General features: G+C 36.7%; 1 protein-coding gene across 1 annotated transcript in view; it reads right to left on the reverse strand.

Moving 5' to 3' along the window:
- LOC115765097 (protein sidekick) overlaps positions 1-26167 on the reverse strand; it is a 75960-nt gene that overhangs the window by 49382 nt on the left and 411 nt on the right. The gene's annotated exons all lie outside the window — the stretch shown is intronic.

The following is a 26167-nucleotide window of genomic DNA, read 5'->3' on the forward strand; positions in this document are numbered from 1 at the left end:
ATAGAATTAACTCCCATTATATCGAAGAAGTGCTTAGAAGTGCCTAGCCCTGCGCCAACCCATTAGTTCATACAATTTGTAAGCAGTTTTTTTTGTGTTAAGCACACAAACAGCTTAAACCAATCCAATATAAACATACCCTTGAGCAGGATATTATAAATTTGTCAAGAAATGTGTGACACATGGAAGGCGATTCCGATTCCGATTATGTATATATATGCTTAAATGTTTACAGCTTCCGATTCTATAAAGTGTATCTATGTCTTTATCTTTATAGCTTTTATATAGCTTACCATTCCATCAAATACAGTTATGTTTGTTGCTTCCGATTCCATAAAGCATATTTTTGTCTGTATGCTTATAGCTTGCCATTCCATAAAGTATTACTACATCTATATGCTTAAGGCTTTTAATCTATCTTTCTGTTGTAGACGTTGCAGATATCGGAGGTGACTAGATCGAGCCACTATATTAAATAGTTTTCATAAGAGTTATCGGTCAAAGTTTAGGATCTTGCTTAAATAACTTCTTTTAAAGATATTTAGACCAACCGTGACATTTTACGAGCTCTACCCTGTTCTTGAGCAAAAGCTTATGAATATCGGACAACTATAACATAAAGCTTCATATAAAGAATCAGCCGAAAATGAACTTTATTATGGAAAACATTTTTAGTTTCTCAAAATGCCTTGAACATTTTTAAAAATAATAAGCCATCAATATTCTCCTGACATATGTTCCAAACAAACGACTCTATTCTATACAAAATATCGTTCGGCAATAAAACTTTTGTTGAAACGTAGTCCCAAGACAATGTAATCTTCAGCGTGCCAAAGTTAAACGCACTTTCTGGTTTTCATAGCATCCAATTGTGTAGAGACCGTAGACTTTACATTTTTGAACAGTTTCAGCACTAGAACTACCAGGATTTGTTCTATACCTACTTCTACCAACCGGTCAAAATGAACGGATTGATGTTTAGTTAGAAAAATATTAAAAAATGAAAAATATTTATTCAAATTAATTTGTTTTTAAGAAAATTAAAATATTTTTCATTTAACAATTAAAAGTACATTGTATATCTCTATATAAAACTGTTTGTCTTGACTGACTGACTGACTGATTGGTGATCAACGCACAACCCAAACCGTAAGAGCTAGGAAGCTGAAATTTTCACTGTAGTAACCTTATATGATGGAAATTCCACCCGCAAGTATGGAAAAATCGCAAAAATCGTTTGTCAGAAACTTTTTGTTTACCTTCCAATCGGGCTCAAACTCAATTATAAAGTTCTTTGTTCAATTTAAATTGAGGGGTGTTTCCCACTTTTCGGAAAATCCTTCCCCCCTCCATGGTGGAAATGGGGGTCAACGATTCAAATTCAAATTCGTTTCCAAAAATCTATATGAAACATTATTTGAGACGTGTTTCACACGTTTCGCAGAATCTAAACATCTTCGATAGAAATGCGATTTAAAGATTTGTTGGGCGGTGTTTTAAATTTTGTCCGATTTGCTTCAAACTTATTTTCAAAGCCATACATAGAACGTGCGGAATACCTGTATCAGCGATTTGGGAAACTCCACCCGCAACATTGATAAATTTGTATGAAAGTTTTTTGTTTACCATCCGAGCGGCCTCAAACTCATTTTCCAAATTAATTTGAGGGATGTTTCACAACTTTTCGAAAATGCGATTCCTCCTTGGTGGAAATGACGGCCAAAGATCTAAATGACAAATCATTTGAGATGTGTTTCACATCCGATTTCCTTCGAACTTATTGTCAAAGCTCTACAAGAGGACCTAATGAATGCATGCTTTAGCGTTTTTTTGCCTAGCAAGTTTCGGGAATTCTCTTTTGTTTGTACGGATAGTTCCAACCTAAGTAGTCTGCTTCTCCAATAATTTTGATGCTAGTGATAAGCTGGTAAAAAAAAAATGGTCAGTCGTTACATTTCTCCCAGAAAAAGTAAATGATTCAATTGATTTTAGAACGAAAAATTCTCTTAAAGGAATTGACGAGGGCTTTGTTTGGTCCTTTCCCAAATAAGGGAACCGATGAACCTGATTTACTATCAAAATCAGCTGCTAACCAAAATCCCAAACTTATTTGCTTTACTTGGCATGTTTTGAGTGAATTAGCATCTTTCTTTTTATACCCTGAACCCATTAAAAATGGGTAAAAAGGGTATATTGTATTTGTGCAAAATGTAAATGTAGGTAACAAGCAAAAAGCATCTCCGACCCCATAAAGTATATATATTCTTGATCAGCATCAATAGCCGAGTCGATCTAGCCATGTCCGTCTGTCTGTCTGTCCGTCTGTCCGTCAGTCCGTCAGTCCGTATGTATGAACGCAAGGATCTCAGAGCCTATAATAAGTAGAGAGAAATTTTAGATGTAGGTCCTCCTAGTGCTTGCGCAGATCGAGTTTGTTTCCGATAATCGATAACTTGCTCCGTTTCCAAGTAATCGATAAAAATCTATATCGAAAACCCGTTTTTTTTGGCAATTTTTGTAAATAATAAGCAATATAGGTGAGCGATGCATGCAAGTTTAACATGTGAATCAGTTGGTGAACCACAAATTGATTATGTAGAGCTCGAAATGCCTGGCTTTGGGATTCGTTTTTTGGTGTTTCGTTCAGCATCTGCCGAACAATGGACTTGAAGTGGTCGGAAGCAATAAGTTATCCACTTATCTATTCATCTAATAATCATCTTATAGATTGGATTCTGTTTGTTTGTGCATGTCGGCCAAGCGTTTGCTCACGCCTGTCAATCATTTTGACTCCTGGTGTCAAGGTAAGAACAAACCGCAGTCGCGGCTGCCAACCAACCAACTAGTCAGGAAATCCATCCACCTAGCCCCGTGGCAGCAATCACACAGCTGGTAAACTAAATTTTCACAGTGCCTGCCAGCAGTTTTGCGGCACATCAATCAAATTTATATATATCTGCACTCATACACACACATAGACATGACTTCTATTTTTTGTTTTTTTTTTTTTTTTTTGTGGTTTAGGAATCATTTGCTTTTGCTTGCACTTCAGTCTTCTCCTTGTTGCTCCCCCTCCAAAACTTAACCCTTTTAAAGAGTAATTTTTTTTTTGACTATTACAATGCGCACTTGATTAGCTCTTGTCTGTGAGTGTGATTGATTGAATTGCTGCAGTTTAACAGACAGTTTAGTGTCTAAAAGGAACATGCAAAAAGAAAAGAAATGTGAATTTCAAATTTTCAAAAATTGCCATCATATGAATTTTTTAAAAAACTTTACCTTTTTATTTTTGAAAAGAGAAAACTTATGGAAAAAAGTTGACTAGAATGTTTCCCACTAAAGGGCAACTTTCTAAAATTCAGGCGAAATATTTTTTTAGTGTAGAGTGAATGCAGCGTTGAGGGTGTTAAAAGTGTGTGTGGGGTAGAAGGGGGACACGCCCCTATGCAGACGGCATTAGCATATTTAATGAGCTCATTAAAGTCGCTTTAAAAATAGCAACAGAGCTGAGCAAACCCACCCTCCCCACTCAGTCCAATCAATGATACTATTTTTTTTTTTGTTTCGGATAATTAGAGTCAAGACTCAATAAGCGCATTATTTATACGTGCAACCAAACGACAGTAACCACATGTGACGCCTTAAAATAACACAATTTGTGGTGCAACAATACAAAGAAAGCAAGACTGAGAGAGAGGGAGAGAGAGGGGGGGGGGGGGGGTGAGAGAGCGAGGGAGAGAGAAAGCGGGGAGATGTGAGGGGTATGTAGAGCAGGGCAGCCGTAGGGCAGTTGCTGACGTTGGAAACTTCCACTCAAGTGGCAATTGCCTCCCCTCGTCAGCAGTTTTAACCCCCCCCCCCCTTCTACCTACGGGTCCACCAGCCAGGGCGCACGACGATCCCATTTCCATTTCGAACCGCATGCCCCGCACCGCACAGCTGACGCTGTCACCATTGTCGTTTGTCACGACGAACTGCACACCGAGCCACGTTTCGTATACCCCTTGCCCCTAAAATCCAGCCAGCCCGCCAGTCCACAATTCAAACCCCATACCCAACCCCATTTTCAATTCCGTTCTTTAGCTGGTGCTGCTCCTGCTGCTCACGTCTCATAAATTTCTGTGCTGTCGCTCGTCCGTCGCTTAATCCTGGCGCTCTTTGGTGCCACGTGAGAAATTGCACTTATCACATCTCAAAGCCTCCCTCCCTCCCCTATCCCTGTCGTTTCCCGACCCCTCTTTATACTTTTGTTTCGCCCTTTTTTCTCTCGCGTGCCATCCGAAGGCTCTTAATATGGTTTGGCTTAGTCACATTTTCAGATTTCAGTTTTGCGCACTTTTCACTGTTGATTGTTGAAGTGAAGGGTTTAGAGAGGAGGAGGGCTGCATCAAAGATTTCGCATAATGGTAATTAAACGTCGACTAACCAGACAACTACTTTTCAAATGAGATTAGAGAGAGAGATACAGAGTAACAGAGAGAGAGAGAGACAGAGAGAGAGAGAGAGATAGAAAGAGAGAGAGAGAGAGAGAGAGCGGGAGATACAGAGTGACAGAGAGACAGAGAGTATTTCTTTTTAATGTAGAAAAATAAATCGAGACTGAATTTTAATACACAATATAAATATAACTTTAATTCTATATATTTACTTTATAATATGATCAAATAGCAAAAACAAATATTGAAGTGTTTAAAGCATATTTCGATTTAAGCTGACCGCTGACTCTCCAAGAGGAATTACAATATCTTACAACCATATTAAAAAGATCAATAAGCATGGCATATGGGAAATATGAAATTCTGCAAATAACTAAAACGCAATAACAATTTGCTGAATAGATTAATATACATATATATATGCATATATATACATATAATGAAAGAACAACTTGCAATGCCATCAAGCAGATGGGTGCATAAGCAATGGCAAATATCAAAGGAAAGCTAAGAGTCAAAGAAAATCCAAAACATATCTAGAAATCAAATCAAGCGCAAATTCATGACTTTACAATGTCCCAATAGATTTGCTTTATAGCCGCAGAATTGTAATTTGTGAAACCCGGAAAAAGAAAATGCAACAAAAATGAAGCGCTAGACTAGAGCACGGACTGCGGGGAAATGGCGGGGGTTAATACCATGCTAGGGGTACTTAAATGGCAGGCAATGCATACACACGAACACACACCCACTCACACACATATGCTTGCTACATATGTAAATATTTTGTGACAAATGAAGTGAAGTGGAACGGCAAGGACATGGCTTGTGCGGCAGAGGAGTAGCAGAAGAGGGCGGCCTGTGCAGAACTCAAATAACTAGGCCGCAGTCTTCAGTGCATTTGAGCACAATAAAAACCAGCCACAACAACAATGGCAGCTGCAACATATATCGACGGGTGGCAAGTGGACCGGGGGATGGGAAAAGTAAGCAAAACTATTAAAATGCCATTCGAAATTCTTGCGACTTGGCAAAGGACACGGACACAACGCCAAGTCAAGGCGTAAAGGCTACACATATGCACTTGAAAGTGTGCCCCCAACCCCCACCCAACTACAATAACTTTTGCCCCCGCTGCTTGTGCTCATGAGCAAGACGAAAACAACAAAACTTCGGCAATGCAGCTGCGAGTCGCAAATGCTCTTAAATATAATTGCAAGAAAAAATATTAACAATTATTTATTAATTTCAATCAATTGTTTTTGAAGCAAAAGTTTTGACGGTTGAACATATGAAAATAAAAATATGTATATATATATATTTACTTTCATTGGAGAATTAAATAATATTTAATATTGAAGAAATATATCTCATAAAATAGGAAAATATTATTCCTTAAATAGTTAGTATTATTAGTCAATTTGATGCATTTAACAAAAAATAAAACTAATTATTTTTGAATAACCTTCTAATATATATTTATTCGTAAAGTTTCTATAAACAAAACGTATTATTTATTTTATTACACTGCCAATATTTATTTAATGTCTCAATATCAAATACCAATTTTCATATGCCCAACAATCAAGACTTCAATTCTGCAAAAGTTAAGTGTTAAGCATTTGTAAGTTATTTAAGCTTTACAAAAACAATTCAAGTTTATATGTATTCGATAAGATAATCCGAATATAATTTTTAAAATCTATATTTATCGATCACATAGCTTGATCTGTTCGTAGAAGGCTTTTTTGGTTCCCAGTTCTGTAAATTCATAAAGACGGACAAGCAGACATATGTATATCTGATTTATAGTATATATACATACATCAAAGGTTCAAAGAAGCCTACTGCTATATGTTACACACACTTGCCCGAAGCTGTTATGCCCCCTTATTCTACCTATATGCAGTGGGTATAGGGTATAAAAACTCAAAGAAAGAAACCAACTTTGTGACAAAGTTCAAAAAACTGTCGCGTATTGATTTTCACGTGTAATCTCTTTTTTTCGTATATTTCTTGGAGTAATTTTTTTTTTTTTAACGAATGCCGGCAGCTGCAACACATTCAAGGTCCCGCACAAACGATATATATATAGACGATATATATATATATATATATATATATATAAGTATGACTAAATGAACGATTTGTGCTGCTCGCTTTTGGCCGCGTCTGGATGCCGTTGGCCACATTTCTTTGGCTGCGCTGTGCGGCAGCTACGCAATGTGCCAAGAAACGTTTTGCGCTTGACTCATGTTTATTGAATTAATAAAAACAATTTAAAATCAAGAAGGCGAGAACGACCAACGACCACGTTGTTGACGAAGGCGGCAGCGATGGCAACCATGGCGCTTGCCCATTTGGCCTTGGCCATCAGGTAAATTGTTTTATGATACCCATTGAAAATAGCGTAAAGAAAGTTATTTCAATTGTGTACAGGTCGAGTGAAGCAAGCCCTAACAATTGGCCGTTGCTATACACGAGTGGAAAATAACAGGAAGCGCGTGCTTAGTCATGGGCATCCTCCGGTATTAAGACGCCAACCCCATTGGCCACTCTTCTGATCACAGGTGGTACAACGCCGTGCCTCTGGTTCATTTGTCTGACCCGCAGTGGTGCAACGCCGAAAATAAGCATTAGCTCGATCGCAATCCCTTTTGTTTTCCACGCGTGGTTCTAAGAGGTGACAGGACTGTCCTCTCCGTAGAAAGCCGTGCCAATCGTTGAGGACGGAACTCATTGGCTGGGACCAGACTCAAGACACCGAAAAACTAAGCCTAATAACATAGAAGCTCGAATGCCTGTCAAGGCAGCTTGGCGCTGGGGTTAGGGTATCTCCATATCATCCAGTCTTTTGCAGTCTTATTTCTGTTTGCTTTTTCTTAATTTTTTTATGTTATTTGATGTTTATTTCTTTTATTTTATTGGTATTTGGCGTTGGTTAATTCTGCTAACATGCCTGCAGCTGTTTCTTAAACTTAATCTGACGCTCAGCTTGTGGTCTTGAGCGGCTTTGAAGACCATCAGCATCTCTGTCTGTCTGCCTGTTTGGCTGTCTGTCTTTTGCAGCTCAAATTCCACAATAAGTCATAATATGCATATCGAGCAGCGGGCAGCCAGGGCTGACAACCGGTTTTAAGCCAGCCAGTGACCCAGCTTATAGCCTCCCAACTCAGGACGAAATTCATACGCAGCTGTCGCTATTGCTGTTGCTCCTGCTGCTCCATGGCCCGGAATTGCATGCAATTTTCCTTTGTTACGCTCGCTATTGCCATGGCCACTCTCAGCAACATCTTCATTATCATCCTCAACATCAACAGCGTACTGAGCTTTTATTAGTCGGCTCTCACTCTCACGCTCATTACGCTGGGCAACAACAGCAGCAGCAGCAAAGCAAACCCCATGCACCTGACCAGTTCTTACACCTACCGTAAGGATGGCGCACTAATGCGGAATAGAATATCTTTATGAACTCACATCTTGTTAACCGATTGTTTGTATTAGCCATAGGAAAGCTATACGCAAAGCTGTTAAATTTAATGACTAGCTTATTATTAAATCCAGCTGAATAAGCTAATTTTTAAAGAGTTTGTGTGGCGGCGAAAGTTGACAAGCTGCTGTTAAACTGCTTTTATCCCGACAAAAAAATAGCATTTACTCGACAAGTCGAACAGCAACGTTGTCTTTTTAAATAAAATCTATATGCTTTTATGAACCGATTTAAGCGCGGAGTTTACATTTTTTGATTACCATTCTGTTAGTTTAGTTTGTTAAGTCTTGGATGGAAAATGCGGCTAAAATGTTTAATGAGCGAAAGTTGCATTTTCGGCTTCAAGCTTCCAACTTATGGTTCTTTCTTCGACGGACCTAAAACATATTTTTAAATAAAAGTGGAGTTTAAGATAGTACGGGCACATTTGCCATGGGCAAGGCCGGGATATACTAGCTAGTATATATGTTATATATATTTGGGATCTAGCCAATTTTTGTTCAAAGTAGTTCCGTAGTTGTGCTTGAAATGCTTTTGACTTTCTCAGTATTCAGTTTTCCCCCTCTCTCTCTCTCTCTCTCTTCACCAACTCCACCGCACTGTTTTTCATCCTCTCTCTCTGTTTCTACGCCTCTACCTCACTCCTCTCTCTGGCCCGCTTTCTATCTACCAATCGCACACTCACACTACCTGTGTTATTAAACACAATTAAGCTGTTATTACTTGAATTCATGAAAATCGCATAGAAAGGCGTTATTAATGCATTTAACACACTGCCACTCTGCTTTAATGAGATGACATTAAAAAGAATAGTGTGTAGCTGTGTGCGTATTTTTATGTATGTAGAGTAAGTAAATACAAATATGTTTAGCAATTAATTTTATATGGGCTGCAGGGCATTTAGATATGTATGTATTCTATGCTCTACATGTTGCAAGTTGGGGAAAAGCGTATGTGTGAGTGTGTGTGTATGGTCAGGTGGATAGGTTTATGCATTGCCTTTCATGCTGTTTATTGTGCTTTTATTTTAATATGATTTTCAACAATTGTCTGTTGTGTGGTTGGCTGGTTGGTTGGCTCGTTGGTTGGTTCGCTGTCTGTTTGCCCGCTGGCTATTCGATGGTTTTCCATGTTTTCTGCTTTGCTGTCACATTTATTTTATTTATGTAGTTTTTTTCTTCTCAGAAATCTTTCAATGTTACTTGTTGTTGTTATTCTATGCGACACACAAACAAATATGTGTACATATATGAGCAACATGCATTTACTTGCGAACGGGTGCGAGTTTCCCCCTTTTTTTATGCTCTCGCATTTGTAGTTGGAGTTGCTTAGTTTCGAACAAGTTGTGTTAAATCTTCTTAGAATTATATGCTACATATACATAATTTTTATTTTATGAGTTCTTCTTCTTCTTGTTGTTGTTGTTGTTCTTGCAGCTTTTTACTGGCATTGTTGCTGCTCTTGGCGCTGGCCCTTCGCCTCAGCCATTTCCATTGTTTGCAGGCCCAGTTTATAGGGTTTTGGCTTTTATTGCTCATTTGATGTTCACTCTTTGTTGTTGTTGGTTGTTTTTCATATAAGAAGCTGCTGCTGTTGCTATTTCCTAAGAACCCGCCAGCCATGAGAGCGTAATAATAATCATTTTCAGCCTAATTTGTAGGGCTAGTCAAATTATTGTTGAAAACAAAATCTTTTTGTTATTGAAAATAAATTGCGATTTTCCTAATAAAGCCCACAATAATTAGTCTGCGTGCAAGCTTTAAGAGAGAGTTATAATGCGGCACATTAAAGAGAATTCTGTTGAATAATTTACAATATAAAAAAACTAAGTGTGTTCTAGTCGGATTTCGATATCGATTTGTATCGATTGCTTGGAAACGGGGCAAGCTATCGACTGCCGCAGACAAACTCGTACTGCGTGGGCACCAGAAGGACCTTCGTTTAAGTCTCTAGCTGTTATAGGTTCTGAGATCGACACATTCATAAATACGGACTGACGAACAGACAGACAGATGCTATTGATGCTAATCAAGAATATATATACTTTATAAGATCGGAGGTGCTTCCTGCTGCCTGTTACACACCATTATATACCTTTCTGGGCATAAGAAATCTTTCGTATTTGTCTTAAGCTTGGATATACCTATTAAGCTAGTCAGTGGCAGCTATATACGTTTTCTTTGTATCCATAATTTACAACTTTTCGAATCATTAAGCTGCAATTCGCAGTTAAGAATGGAATTGAGCTTTAAGACCGTAAGATTCCAAGCAGTTGAACAATTTAGTTTATCCATGTCCCATATCTTTGTCTATTTTAACAAACTACTTCAATTTTTATACTCAGATGCGCAGAAAATCATTCTACTTATGAATGTAGTAGTTCTTCCTGTTTCATGTGCTCGAAATTCAACAAATTGCAGTTGCCGCTGCTGCTTTGTTGTTGTTGCACACACAACAAGGTCGCAGCAGCAGCAGAAGTTTCCAGCAGCTGGCAACATAATTAGCGCATTTTCCCAGCGACAGGCGGCAACAAAATTCGTTGTCGTCATCATCAACTTCAACGTCCGTGTCGCTTGTCCGTGTCTGAGTAGCGTTGCACAGCGAGACGCCCACCCGAAAGTGGCAGCACTTGAGCGCAACTTGCAACATGCAACTTGCAACTGCATTTCCGGCTGCTGTTGCTGCTGGCAATGGCGGGTGATGCGACGTGACATTGAAACAATGCCCGGCCCGGGCAGGCAGCCAGACGTGCTACCAGCTGTTGTAGCTGCCCCCTTTCCACCATTCTCGCTGCTCCACCATGCCACACGCCACACGCCCCACGCCCCACGCTGCACTCTTCTCGCTGCCTGAAGTAAAACTTATACTCTGTCATATTCTGCTTATGTATTATAATTACGTTCTGTTGCCGCCGCTGAAGCGGAACCACACGCACTGTTTCAGCAGCTGGCAACCCGCACGCCCCACCAAACCACTCTGCCCCCCACCACCCTTGAGCTGAGTGCAATTTACAGCTCGATTAACTGTCACAATTGACGCGGTACTCAGATTACCAAACATCAGTGACATTAATTGCCGACATATGCTAATCGAGTGTAGCGCCAAGAGGCACGAGGATAACCTAGTTGCAACAGCCGCAGCAGCAGCAGCAGCAGCAGCAGCAGCAGCAGCGGCAGCAGCAGCAGAAGCAGCGCCACATTCATCTTGTCGAATCCAATCTAAGCCCAGAACATTGCCCGCCCACAAGCTTGGCCAGAATCGGTTTTGGCCCTGGCTAAAAGTGGCCGTTGGCAAAGTGAAATGCAGCATTCGCAAAAAAAAAAAACCGCTAATTGAGCAAAGCAATTTATTTTCCTTGGCTGGACTTTGGCCTCCTCCAGAAACCACCACAACTGCTGATCCACCCAGCACCAGCCGCAGCCGCCCTATTGAACCAATGCCGGTTAGCGCAAAATGTTGGCCAATATTGATTTAGGAAATTGTTTTAAGCAAAATATATGTTGAGGCAGCCAACTGAGAGCTGCTTGAAGCAGTTAGTGGGGCAACCAATATGTATATATTTTTATATAAATATATATTTATGAACATGCAGTGCATGTCAATTTGTGATTGAATATTATTGCAGAGAGAGAGAGAAGGGGAGAGAGGGGAAGAGGGCGAAGGTCAGCTATATATGCACATACATATCGTAAGCTGCTTTTCCCATTGCAAAAAAGTAAACAGGGCATACATAAGGGCATCTCCAACTTCATACAGCATATAACATCTGGATCAGATTGACGAGCTGGCTCCCTCTAGCCATATCCGCTAGCATCTGGGAACGAGCTATAAGAGCTACAGACTTGAAATTTAAAAAATATACCGGGCTAACCCAAAGAAGAAGCATATGCTCGTGTATGCATACATAGAAGAAACCTAGACATTCCTCTAGAGCATCGTCTAGTCGGACCCACCCCGCATTTGCACTTTGTACTTGTTTCTTCTGTTGTTGTGTCCAGTTTTTAGAGCAAAAAGTTTTCATCTAACAACACATCCACGAAGTTGGGCGTGATTTCTGGTTGGTAAGTAAACAAACAAAAGTGCAGAAATAGAATCTGTTTAAAGTTGTTTTGCGAAATGAGTCTGTTTTCAAATAAATCAACCCAAAACACAGGAACATGTGCCATGCACTATATATCCAAGTTTCTGCCTAAATCCGACTTTTGTTATACTTTTTTGTCGGAGTTTTGGGAGAATCTTGGAAAACTAACGTCGAGCAGCTCGACGATTTGTGTCCAAGTCTATGAGATCTGTCAACCATCTTTAATCTTGGCCAGCTTTTTATTTGCTAACTTCTTGGCTTTGCTATACGGCATTTATCTGAGGTAGTTGTTCAGTACTTCAGTCTTCATCAGTTTGAACTTTCTTAAGAACTCTTGCTATATAAGCCAGAGACTGTTAAGCCTAGTTAGATAAAACCTACAAAATTTAAAGAGGGACTGGATCAGCAAATTTAGTTATTAGATTTTTCTGGGAATCATTTATCGTATATCATATATGTTATATAGTATCTCTATATATAAAACGGTTTGTCCTGACTGACTGACTGAAGGTGCACGTTAAGACGGGGTTTCGGGAAATTCCACCCGCAAGTATGGAAAAATCGCGAAAAACGTTTGAAACTTTTTTGTTTACCATCCGATCGGCCTCAAACTCAATTTAAAAGTTCTTTGTTCAAATTCATTTGAGGGGTGTTCCACACTTTTCCAAAAATGTATTCCTTCTTGGAGGAAATGGGGGTCATGGTGTTGGTGTTAAAAATGGCAAAATCAAAGTTTTTTTGGCGATGATTTAATTTATTCCGATTTGCTTCAAAAATATTTTTAAGGCTATACATAAAAACTTAATGAATACTTGTTTTGACGATTTGGGAAATTCCACCAGCAACAGTGGTATACTGGTGGAAAACGTTTGCATAAAAGTTGTTTATTTACCGTCCGATCAGTTTCAAAATCATTTTCATAGCTTTTTGAGACCATTTATTTTATACGTGGCACAGGCAAGGCCGGGCTATACCCGCTATATAGTATAAATTTCAAAGGTTCGGTTTGTTCATTGTCAATAAAATATTGAAACTACGGGTTCAAATCGGTTACATTCAAAAGCTGCCTACAAATTTTAAATATCTAAATATAGATATGTACACACACATATACATATACATACATCATATATTCGGTCTTTAACTAATTAAATTGATTATGGAAAATAAAAGAGCCCAATTTTATTTTGCCTCTTATTTAGTTAGTAGGCCGCTGTAGATTTAATGCCCAAAAAATAAATAAAACATGCAATTTATTGCAGACAGATTTATGAACAATTGTGCCGCAGGCAGAACCAAAAAATGCAAAATCCAATGTGCCGATTTATAAACAATTTGCAAATTTTAATTATTAAACGCAGCAATTTGAACAGCCGCAAAAGAGAAAAGAAAAATGAAGCAACAGCAGATTTAAGTGCCCCAGCTGAGAAGGCACGACTAGCAGATACCCTCTAGCCCTTTTGACATTAATCTAGAGCTGGGTTTATATGGATCTTGTTATATATACCTATAATATAGATATAGCTCCTTCTCGTGAGATCCGACGGACAAAAGAAATATACAGTGACAAAGTTTTCTTCTGAAATGTACATATATAACGTTTGTCTGCTTGTGGAATATATATATAGTTTGTCTTTTTCAGTAATATACTAATATATAGTTTGACTTCTTATGGAATATACATATACATGAAGTTTCTCTTCTTGTGGAGTATATACTATGTGTTCTTCTGCCCATTACATAGATTTGCATAAATATGCCCTTCTTATATTGTATACAAATGGAAACCCAAGCATAAGAAATTAGCTAATGCCTAGAAAAGCAATGAGTGCTCAATGCAGAGCGTTGCGGCAGAGAGAAGGGAAGAGCGTCAGTAAGAGAGAGAGTGAGAGAGAGAGAGAGTAAGAGAGAGAGTGTGTGGGAGAAAGAGAGCGAGAATGAGAGAGAGAGAGAGAGAGAGAGAGAGAGAGAGAGAGAGAGAGAGACAGAGCGAAAGAGATTTGGCTGCTGTACAATGTGTTGCTGCTGCGATTGTTGTTATTGTTAATTAGAATGAAACCGTCTAAAAATATTTATTGTTTATTTTGAGGAAGCTGCCAAAGTTCTGTGGAGTCCATTGCACTGAGCTGCTTTGTGTAGATGCACCCCCCCCCCCCCCCCCATACTTTCCACCCTCTTCCTCAACACATATACAGACACATACACAGACTGGGACACAGACACAGGCACTTGACTTGTGCATGTGCGCAACATGTGCGGCAGGCATTGGGAGCAGTCAGGCTTAAATAAATGCTGAAATTTATGTTGCAGGTCAGCCAGTGAGGCAAGCTTAAACAAAGGCAATCAGAGTCGCAGCAGCAAGCAGGCAGCAGGCAGCAAAAGGAGCCAAAGCAGCAGAACAGGTAAATCAGGTTTTGGCCAACGTCAATGTATTAACCTTTGTGTGCTGAAGTTCCGTTCCTGCCACTTCTGCCGCCGCTGCTGCTGCTGAATTATTTCAAACATTTCATTTCATATAATAAAAGTGCAGGCAAGTAAAATCAGACGTTGTTGTACCTGAGCTGCCAGGGTGAGCGGCTGCACACACATACCACAGGCAGTGGCAGCTGCAAGCTGCAAGCTTTTGCTTGCAACCGTCGGCGACTTTTGTGGCCGCTAGTGTGTGGCGCGCACGATTACTCACACATACTCACACACACACACCCCTTTTTGAGGTCGCCTCAAGTGGCTTATTTCCGCCTTTTTGCATGCGAGCCCCCTCTCTCACCCCTGGGGCGCACTAGCCAGGGTCAGTTTCAACATATGCGAGGCGGGGCAGGCAGCAAAGCTGAAAAGTGGCACAAAATCAAAGCCAAAGTGAACGATCGCTCGCTGGACGCTTGCCACCCGACTGCTGTTGCTGCAACAAAGCGCCAAGTGTCGAAAGCGCAACAGAGAACACAAAAAAAAAAACAAGTAAAACAATAAAATAAAAATGAGCCATGTTGCTGCCACACACACACACACACACACACACACACACTCACTCACACACAATTGCATCTGGTTCAATCCGCCTTTTTGTTTTGCTCTTGTTCTTTTGTTGCCACCTCAATCTCTCTCTCTCTCTCCAGCTCTGCTTGGACTTTTCTTTTGTGCCGCTGCAGCTTGCCTTCAGTTGCTGCCACGCTGGTGTCGCTTTTTGTGCCACAATCATTTTAACCCAAATTGTTATTGTTGCTGCCGCTTCTGTTGCATTTTGCATCGCAATTTTCAGTTAGCACATGAAATATGTGTCGCTTAGTAGCCAGACAATGTCGTGGCGAGGGGCAGCGGCTGCCGCTAGACAAGCGGAATAGTTTCTGGCAACGCTTGACATTTCGCTTACAACAGCCACCATAAAATCTCGAGACAGTTTCATTTTTTGTTAATTTGAAAAGGCCAAAAAAAAAAACCAATTGGACTTTCGGGCAGCTTAAAATTTGAAAGCCGTTTCGTTCTGAAAAGGGAGTAACTACCAAAAACCCATGAAGTAGATTATATATGCTGTGAGTGCATCAAAAATCTACGAAAAAAAATCGGATTCAGCTTAAGCGTCCCATCCTGCATGGTATATTTTTTTCTGTTTTCTCGTTTTCTCCTGTTTGTGCGACTTTTCCTAAGTTAATTTTAACCAATGTGCCACAAAAAACAAAGATATCGTTATCGATAATTTATCGAAACGCTGCTATAACAAGTTTGTTAGCGATAATTTACCGAAAAACAAGTATCGGCGTTTTTATCGATTATTTCTAGGAAAATAAAAACCGACGGTATCGACAATTTGTCGAAAAACAAAAGCCTATATATTTATCTATAACGCGTCACCATCAATCACAAATAAATGGATTATATTTCCTCCTAAGGTTTCCATACCGACCTCAGGCTCTGCTAAATTTTTTCGAGATTCTATGGCTAAGAGATGTTGTATGGTCTAAGGTACAACAAAAAAGTAGATCGTGTTATCGATAACATATCGGTATCTTAAGAGAACAGCACGCACCTCGGAAAAAAACCACGATAAGGCTTAAAGAAAAATATATGAACAATGAATAAAATGAATAATTGTTTATATATTACACAAACATATTAACATTTTTGTATATATGTATATTACATATAATTTATATGTTAACATATGTTTAAGTAATTCTTCAGATCAGTATAATTTTGAAAATAATATGTTTTTTTAGCTATAATTTAAAGAGCAATTTATCGATTCAATACACTTACGCGCTCAATTATCGAAAAGTAATAAATAAATCAATTTCGAATAACATAGGAACGTCTGTTAAAACAGCAGACGGGAATACGAATTGACAAGTGATGTGCTAAGGCAAATGTTATCGACGCATACAATTTATGACGAAATGCGCGCATTTAATCGAGCTGCTATCGAAATTTTCTAATGGCGCACATTTAAAATATACGTGTGTGTGTGTACGTTAAGTACTTGTGCATAAATAATTCGTTGCCGTGCTGTGAAAATGCCTGTCTCAGACATTTATCGCCCGCAGCTGCGCCGCAAACTGGGGCAACTATCACTACCAATAATATTGAAAGCATGTAATCAAGCACAGCAAAGTGTGGCCCTTGGTTTGCTGTGCCACGTAATGAGATTATCTACATTAGAATCATACATAAATACACTTACTGTAGCGGCGTCTAGCCATTAATTTTGTATTTCTTTATTCACAAAATTTGCGTAAATACAATATTCAAAGGGTCCAGCATAAATGTGGAATAGTGTGCTCCATTCAGTTTACTCAGTTGCTTCACTTCACAAGCATGTGTCGAAAATATTTATTTAGAAAATAACGATACAATATCGAATACAGAATATTGCGCTTCATTCAGCTTACTTAGTTGCTTGATTTATAAGCATTATAATGAATATCGAAAATATGTATACAGACAATATCGATAGCATATCGACATAACTAAATTTTGATAATATAACGAAGACACACACAAACTTTCTATAAAATACCGAACACAAACCGATTACATGCCGTTTATTTTGGGTGTATGTCAAGGCATTTCATATGCATATATCGATAGCATTATTTATAGATAAAATATAATGTATGTTATCATATGTAGTTTTGTCAAGCCATATGAAATGCTCACGTGCGTCAAATTAGCGGCGGTGACTTAGCGTCGAATTTTGGTACTTGTTATCGGAAAACTATCGGTCACTTTCAAATGCATTTATTTATGTTTTTAAGCACGAAACCAAATAAATTTAAATGCAGAATTGCAAAAAATTAAATTATTTACTATCTACATTCATTTATTTTTGAATTTTAATTTATAATATGGGTAAACAAAGGGGTTGAAAAGTTAGGTTTTCGCCATTCTTTAAATATCTTAATTCAGGGATAATGGCCCCGAAAACCGCATATACACGATTGAAGTCTATAGTTTCACCTATCCAATCGTGAAAAAATTATAAAAATCGATCAGCACGTTTTTAAGATATTTGTACTACAGTGCAGCAACCTCGTTGCTAGCCCCATACAAAATGACCGTAAAAAATCACCCTTGCACTTGAACCCTAATAACTTTTCTCAGGGATAATGGCCCTCAATGCACGGTATACCAACCTGAAGATACATGTTTAAGGAAGCTTTACGCATTAATTCTACGCAAATCGATCAGCCAGTTTTTTAGAAAAATGGCAAAATGTAAGCACACCTCATGTTGTTCATTCAAAATGCCTATCGAGCTACTAGCTCCAACGGGAACCGAACCACTGCTCGGAATCAGTGTTGAACAATGTTATAAAGAATTGGGCGGGAACAAATTAATTCAAAATACTTGTATATGAAAGAGAAATGCAGTAATATATAAAATAATTGTCATTTTACAATAAAACATTATCTTTGGTAAAATAGACTGCTGCAAAAGACGACACCTATGCATTTAAGTATTTATGCACGTATAATAACGAAAAGGTGGCAATATTTCAACCTATATTATTCTATTTCTCCGATAATGGCCCCAAATGCACGGTAGTTTAACATATAGATCGCGAATTATCAATCATTTTGCTTTTTACATCAAGAAAATCGTCCAGCCAGTTTTAGAGAAATTCGCATTTTTCTATTTTTCTTATTATACCCTCTGTTATGCAAAAAAAACTAGCTGGCAACATTACATACTTAACATATTCATTTATCAAAATGGCGACGATATTTCGACCTTTATTATTCTATTTCTCCGATAATGGCCCCAAATGCACGGTAGTTTAACATATAGATCGCGAACTATCAATCATTTTGCTTTTTACATCAAGAAAATCGTCCAGCCAGTTTTAGAGAAATTCGCATTTTACTATTTTTCTTATTATACCCTCTGTTATGCAAAAAAAACTAGCTGGCAACATTACATACTTAACATATTCATTTATCAAAATGGCGACGATATTTCGACCTTTATTATTCTATTTCTCCGATAATGGCCCCAAATGCACGGTAGTTTAACATATAGATCGCGAATTATCAATCATTTTGCTTTTTACATCAAGAAAATCGTCCAGCCAGTTTTAGAGAAATTCGCATTTTACTATTTTTCTTATTATACCCTCTGTTATGCAAAAAAAACTAGCTGGCAACATTACATACTTAACATATTCATTTATCAAAATGGCGACGATATTTCGACCTTTATTATTCTATTTCTCCGATAATGGCCCCAAATGCACGGTAGTTTAACATATAGATCGCGAATTATCAATCATTTTGCTTTTTACATCAAGAAAATCGTCCAGCCAGTTTTAGAGAAATTCGCATTTTACTATTTTTCTTATTATACCCTCTGTTATGCAAAAAAAACTAGCTGGCAACATTACATACTTAACATATTCATTTATCAAAATGGCGACGATATTTCGACCTTTATTATTCTATTTCTCCGATAATGGCCCCAAATGCACGGTAGTTTAACATATAGATCGCGAATTATCAATCATTTTGCTTTTTACATCAAGAAAATCGTCCAGCCAGTTTTAGAGAAATTCGCATTTTTCTATTTTTCTTATTATACCCTCTGTTATGCAAAAAAAACTATCTGGCAACATTACATATCTAATATATTTATGTTAGGGGCGGCCAACTTATGAAGAATGCAAACATAATGATATGGAATATATAAAGATGCCAGCTTGTGAAAATAAGTAAAAGTATACATGACGATGAATATTATGTAATCATGATATTTATATTAAATTAATATACTTTATATATATTGAAACATTCTACATCTCTATGTTTGCATTCTTCATAAGTTGGCAGCGCCTAACATAAATATGTTAAGTTTGTAATGTTGCCAGATAGTTTTTTTTTGCATAACAGAGGGTATAATAAGAAAAATAGAAAAATGCGAATTTCTCTAAAACTGGCTGGACGATTTTCTTGATGTAAAAAGCAAAATGATTGATAATTCGCGATCTATATGTTAAACTACCGTGCATTTGGGGCCATTATCGGAGAAATAGAATAATAAAGGTCGAAATATCGTCGCCATTTTGATAAATGAATATGTTAAGTATGTAATGTTGCCAGCTAGTTTTTTTTGCATAACAGAGGGTATAATAAGAAAAATAGAAAAATGCGAATTTCTCTAAAACTGGCTGGACGATTTTCTTGATGTAAAAAGCAAAATGATTGATAATTCGCGATCTATATGTTAAACTACCGTGCATTTGGGGCCATTATCGGAGAAATAGAATAATAAAGGTCGAAATATCGTCGCCATTTTGATAAATGAATATGTTAAGTATGTAATGTTGCCAGCTAGTTTTTTTTGCATAACAGAGGGTATAATAAGAAAAATAGAAAAATGCGAATTTCTCTAAAACTGGCTGGACGATTTTCTTGATGTAAAAAGCAAAATGATTGATAATTCGCGATCTATATGTTAAACTACCGTGCATTTGGGGCCATTATCGGAGAAATAGAATAATAAAGGTCGAAATATCGTCGCCATTTTGATAAATGAATATGTTAAGTATGTAATGTTGCCAGCTAGTTTTTTTTGCATAACAGAGGGTATAATAAGAAAAATAGAAAAATGCGAATTTCTCTAAAACTGGCTGGACGATTTTCTTGATGTAAAAAGCAAAATGATTGATAATTCGCGATCTATATGTTAAACTACCGTGCATTTGGGGCCATTATCGGAGAAATAGAATAATAAAGGTCGAAATATCGTCGCCATTTTGATAAATGAATATGTTAAGTATGTAATGTTGCCAGCTAGTTTTTTTTGCATAACAGAGGGTATAATAAGAAAAATAGAAAAATGCGAATTTCTCTAAAACTGGCTGGACGATTTTCTTGATGTAAAAAGCAAAATGATTGATAATTCGCGATCTATATGTTAAACTACCGTGCATTTGGGGCCATTATCGGAGAAATAGAATAATAAAGGTCGACATATTGTCGCCATTTTAATAAATGAATATGTTAAGTATGTAATGTTGCCAGCTAGTTTTTTTTGCATAACAGAGGGTATAATAAGAAAAATAGTAAAATGCGAATTTCTCTAAAACTGGCTGGACGATTTTCTTGATGTAAAAAGCAAAATGATTGATAATTCGCGATCTATATGTTAAACTACCGTGCATTTGGGGCCATTATCGGAGAAATAGAATAATAAAGGTCGAAATATCGTCGCCATTTTGATAAATGAATATGTTAAGTATGTAATGTTGCCAGCTAGTTTTTTTTGCATAACAGAGGGTATAATAAGAAAAATAGAAAAATGCGAATTTCTCTAAAACTGGCTGGACGATTTTCTTGATGTAAAAAGCAAAATGATTGATAATTCGCGATCTATATGTTAAACTACCGTGCATTTGGGGCCATTATCGGAGAGATAGAATAATAAAGGTCGACATATTGTCGCCATTTTAATAAATGAATATGTTAAGTATGTAATGTTGCCAGCTAGTTTTTTTTGCATAACAGAGGGTATAATAAGAAAAATAGTAAAATGCGAATTTCTCTAAAACTGGCTGGACGATTTTCTTGATATAAAAAGCAAAATGATTGATAATTCGCGATCTATATGTTAAACTACCGTGCATTTGGGGCCATTATCGGAGAAATAGAATAATAAAGGTCGAAATATCGTCGCCATTTTGATAAATGAATATGTTAAGTATGTAATGTTGCCAGCTAGTTTTTTTTGCATAACAGAGGGTATAATAAGAAAAATAGAAAAATGCGAATTTCTCTAAAACTGGCTGGACGATTTTCTTGATGTAAAAAGCAAAATGATTGATAATTCGCGATCTATATGTTAAACTACCGTGCATTTGGGGCCATTATCGGAGAAATAGAATAATAAAGGTCGAAATATCGTCGCCATTTTGATAAATGAATATGTTAAGTATGTAATGTTGCCAGCTAGTTTTTTTTTGCATAACAGAGGGTATAATAAGAAAAATAGAAAAATGCGAATTTCTCTAAAACTGGCTGGACGATTTTCTTGATGTAAAAAGCAAAATGATTGATAATTCGCGATCTATATGTTAAACTACCGTGCATTTGGGGCCATTATCGGAGAAATAGAATAATAAAGGTCGAAATATCGTCGCCATTTTGATAAATGAATATGTTAAGTATGTAATGTTGCCAGCTAGTTTTTTTTGCATAACAGAGGGTATAATAAGAAAAATAGAAAAATGCGAATTTCTCTAAAACTGGCTGGACGATTTTCTTGATGTAAAAAGCAAAATGATTGATAATTCGCGATCTATATGTTAAACTACCGTGCATTTGGGGCCATTATCGGAGAAATAGAATAATAAAGGTCGAAATATCGTCGCCATTTTGATAAATGAATATGTTAAGTATGTAATGTTGCCAGCTAGTTTTTTTTGCATAACAGAGGGTATAATAAGAAAAATAGAAAAATGCGAATTTCTCTAAAACTGGCTGGACGATTTTCTTGATGTAAAAAGCAAAATGATTGATAATTCGCGATCTATATGTTAAACTACCGTGCATTTGGGGCCATTATCGGAGAAATAGAATAATAAAGGTCGAAATATCGTCGCCATTTTGATAAATGAATATGTTAAGTATGTAATGTTGCCAGCTAGTTTTTTTTGCATAACAGAGGGTATAATAAGAAAAATAGAAAAATGCGAATTTCTCTAAAACTGGCTGGACGATTTTCTTGATGTAAAAAGCAAAATGATTGATAATTCGCGATCTATATGTTAAACTACCGTGCATTTGGGGCCATTATCGGAGAAATAGAATAATAAAGGTCGAAATATCGTCGCCATTTTGATAAATGAATATGTTAAGTATGTAATGTTGCCAGCTAGTTTTTTTTGCATAACAGAGGGTATAATAAGAAAAATAGAAAAATGCGAATTTCTCTAAAACTGGCTGGACGATTTTCTTGATGTAAAAAGCAAAATGATTGATAATTCGCGATCTATATGTTAAACTACCGTGCATTTGGGGCCATTATCGGAGAAATAGAATAATAAAGGTCGAAATATCGTCGCCATTTTGATAAATGAATATGTTAAGTATGTAATGTTGCCAGCTAGTTTTTTTTGCATAACAGAGGGTATAATAAGAAAAATAGAAAAATGCGAATTTCTCTAAAACTGGCTGGACGATTTTCTTGATGTAAAAAGCAAAATGATTGATAATTCGCGATCTATATGTTAAACTACCGTGCATTTGGGGCCATTATCGGAGAAATAGAATAATAAAGGTCGACATATTGTCGCCATTTTAATAAATGAATATGTTAAGTATGTAATGTTGCCAGCTAGTTTTTTTTGCATAACAGAGGGTATAATAAGAAAAATAGTAAAATGCGAATTTCTCTAAAACTGGCTGGACGATTTTCTTGATGTAAAAAGCAAAATGATTGATAATTCGCGATCTATATGTTAAACTACCGTGCATTTGGGGCCATTATCGGAGAAATAGAATAATAAAGGTCGAAATATCGTCGCCATTTTGATAAATGAATATGTTAAGTATGTAATGTTGCCAGCTAGTTTTTTTTGCATAACAGAGGGTATAATAAGAAAAATAGAAAAATGCGAATTTCTCTAAAACTGGCTGGACGATTTTCTTGATGTAAAAAGCAAAATGATTGATAATTCGCGATCTATATGTTAAACTACCGTGCATTTGGGGCCATTATCGGAGAAATAGAATAATAAAGGTCGAAATATCGTCGCCATTTTGATAAATGAATATGTTAAGTATGTAATGTTGCCAGCTAGTTTTTTTTGCATAACAGAGGGTATAATAAGAAAAATAGAAAAATGCGAATTTCTCTAAAACTGGCTGGACGATTTTCTTGATGTAAAAAGCAAAATGATTGATAATTCGCGATCTATATGTTAAACTACCGTGCATTTGGGGCCATTATCGGAGAAATAGAATAATAAAGGTCGAAATATCGTCGCCATTTTGATAAATGAATATGTTAAGTATGTAATGTTGCCAGCTAGTTTTTTTTGCATAACAGAGGGTATAATAAGAAAAATAGAAAAATGCGAATTTCTCTAAAACTGGCTGGACGATTTTCTTGATGTAAAAAGCAAAATGATTGATAATTCGCGATCTATATGTTAAACTACCGTGCATTTGGGGCCATTATCGGAGAAATAGAATAATAAAGGTCGAAATATCGTCGCCATTTTGATAAATGAATATGTTAAGTATGTAATGTTGCCAGCTAGTTTTTTTTGCATAACAGAGGGTATAATAAGAAAAATAGAAAAATGCGAATTTCTCTAAAACTGGCTGGACGATTTTCTTGATGTAAAAAGCAAAATGATTGATAATTCGCGATCTATATGTTAAACTACCGTGCATTTGGGGCCATTATCGGAGAAATAGAATAATAAAGGTCGACATATTGTCGCCATTTTAATAAATGAATATGTTAAGTATGTAATGTTGCCAGCTAGTTTTTTTTGCATAACAGAGGGTATAATAAGAAAAATAGAAAAATGCGAATTTCTCTAAAACTGGCTGGACGATTTTCTTGATGTAAAAAGCAAAATGATTGATAATTCGCGATCTATATGTTAAACTACCGTGCATTTGGGGCCATTATCGGAGAAATAGAATAATAAAGGTCGAAATATCGTCGCCATTTTGATAAATGAATATGTTAAGTATGTAATGTTGCCAGCTAGTTTTTTTTGCATAACAGAGGGTATAATAAGAAAAATAGAAAAATGCGAATTTCTCTAAAACTGGCTGGACGATTTTCTTGATGTAAAAAGCAAAATGATTGATAATTCGCGATCTATATGTTAAACTACCGTGCATTTGGGGCCATTATCGGAGAAATAGAATAATAAAGGTCGAAATATCGTCGCCATTTTGATAAATGAATATGTTAAGTATGTAATGTTGCCAGCTAGTTTTTTTTGCATAACAGAGGGTATAATAAGAAAAATAGAAAAATGCGAATTTCTCTAAAACTGGCTGGACGATTTTCTTGATGTAAAAAGCAAAATGATTGATAATTCGCGATCTATATGTTAAACTACCGTGCATTTGGGGCCATTATCGGAGAAATAGAATAATAAAGGTCGAAATATCGTCGCCATTTTGATAAATGAATATGTTAAGTATGTAATGTTGCCAGCTAGTTTTTTTTGCATAACAGAGGGTATAATAAGAAAAATAGAAAAATGCGAATTTCTCTAAAACTGGCTGGACGATTTTCTTGATGTAAAAAGCAAAATGATTGATAATTCGCGATCTATATGTTAAACTACCGTGCATTTGGGGCCATTATCGGAGAAATAGAATAATAAAGGTCGAAATATCGTCGCCATTTTGATAAATGAATATGTTAAGTATGTAATGTTGCCAGCTAGTTTTTTTTGCATAACAGAGGGTATAATAAGAAAAATAGAAAAATGCGAATTTCTCTAAAACTGGCTGGACGATTTTCTTGATGTAAAAAGCAAAATGATTGATAATTCGCGATCTATATGTTAAACTACCGTGCATTTGGGGCCATTATCGGAGAAATAGAATAATATAGGTTGAAATATTGCCACCTTTTCGTTATGATACGTGCATAAATACTTAAATGCATAGGTGTCGTCTTTTGCAGCAGTCTATTTTACCAAAGATAATGTTTTATTGTAAAATGACAATAATTTTTTATATTACTGCATTTCTCTTTCATATACAAGTATTTTGAATTAATTTGTTCCCGCTCAATACTTTATAACATTGTTCAACACTGATTCCGAGCAGTGGTTCGGTTCCCGTTGGAGCTAGTAGCTCGATAGGCATTTTGAATGAACAACATGAGGTGTGCATACATTTTGCCATTTTTCTAAAAAACTGGCTGATCGATTTGCTTAGAATTAATGCGTAAAGCTTCCTTAAACATGTATCTTCAGGTTGGTATACCGTGCATTGAGGGCCATTATCCCTGAGAAAAGTTATTAGGGTTCAAGTGCAAGGGTGATTTTTTACGGTCATTTTGTATGGGGCTAGCAACGAGGTTGCTGCACTGTAGTACAAATATCTTAAAAACGTGCTGATCGATTTTTATAATTTTTTCACTATTGGATAGGTGAAACTATAGACTTCAATCGTGTATATGCGGTTTTCGGGGCCATTATCCCTGAAGTAAGATATTTAAAGAATGGCGAAAACCTAACTTTTCAACCCCTTTGTTTACCCATATTAAAAATTAAAATTCAAAAATAAATGAATGTAGATAGTAAATAATTTAATTTTTGGCAATTCTGCATTTAAATTTATTTGGTTTCGTGCTTAAAAACATAAATAAATGCATTTGAAAGTGACCGATAGTTTTCCGATAACAAGTACCAAAATTCGACGCTAAGTCACCGCCGCTAATTTGACGCACGTGAAATGCTCACTCGATAAAATATCGACAATCGTCTTTCGAATGCGACGTAAAGCGTAGAAGCCATACAAAAATATCGATAGCATATCGAATACAAACCAAAAACATTTCGTTGTATGTCAAGGCATTTGATATGCATGTAGCAAAAATATATTGATATCATTATTTATAGATAAAAACGAATGTCTGTTATTATGTAAATAAACGTAGATTTATCAAGCCAAATGAAATGTTCACTCGATAACA

The sequence above is a fragment of the Drosophila novamexicana genome, unplaced genomic scaffold (genome assembly GCF_003285875.2).
Source record: "Drosophila novamexicana strain 15010-1031.04,08,12 unplaced genomic scaffold, DnovRS2.1 tig00000932-arrow-arrow-pilon, whole genome shotgun sequence".
NCBI classification, from domain to species: Eukaryota; Metazoa; Arthropoda; class Insecta; order Diptera; family Drosophilidae; genus Drosophila; species Drosophila novamexicana.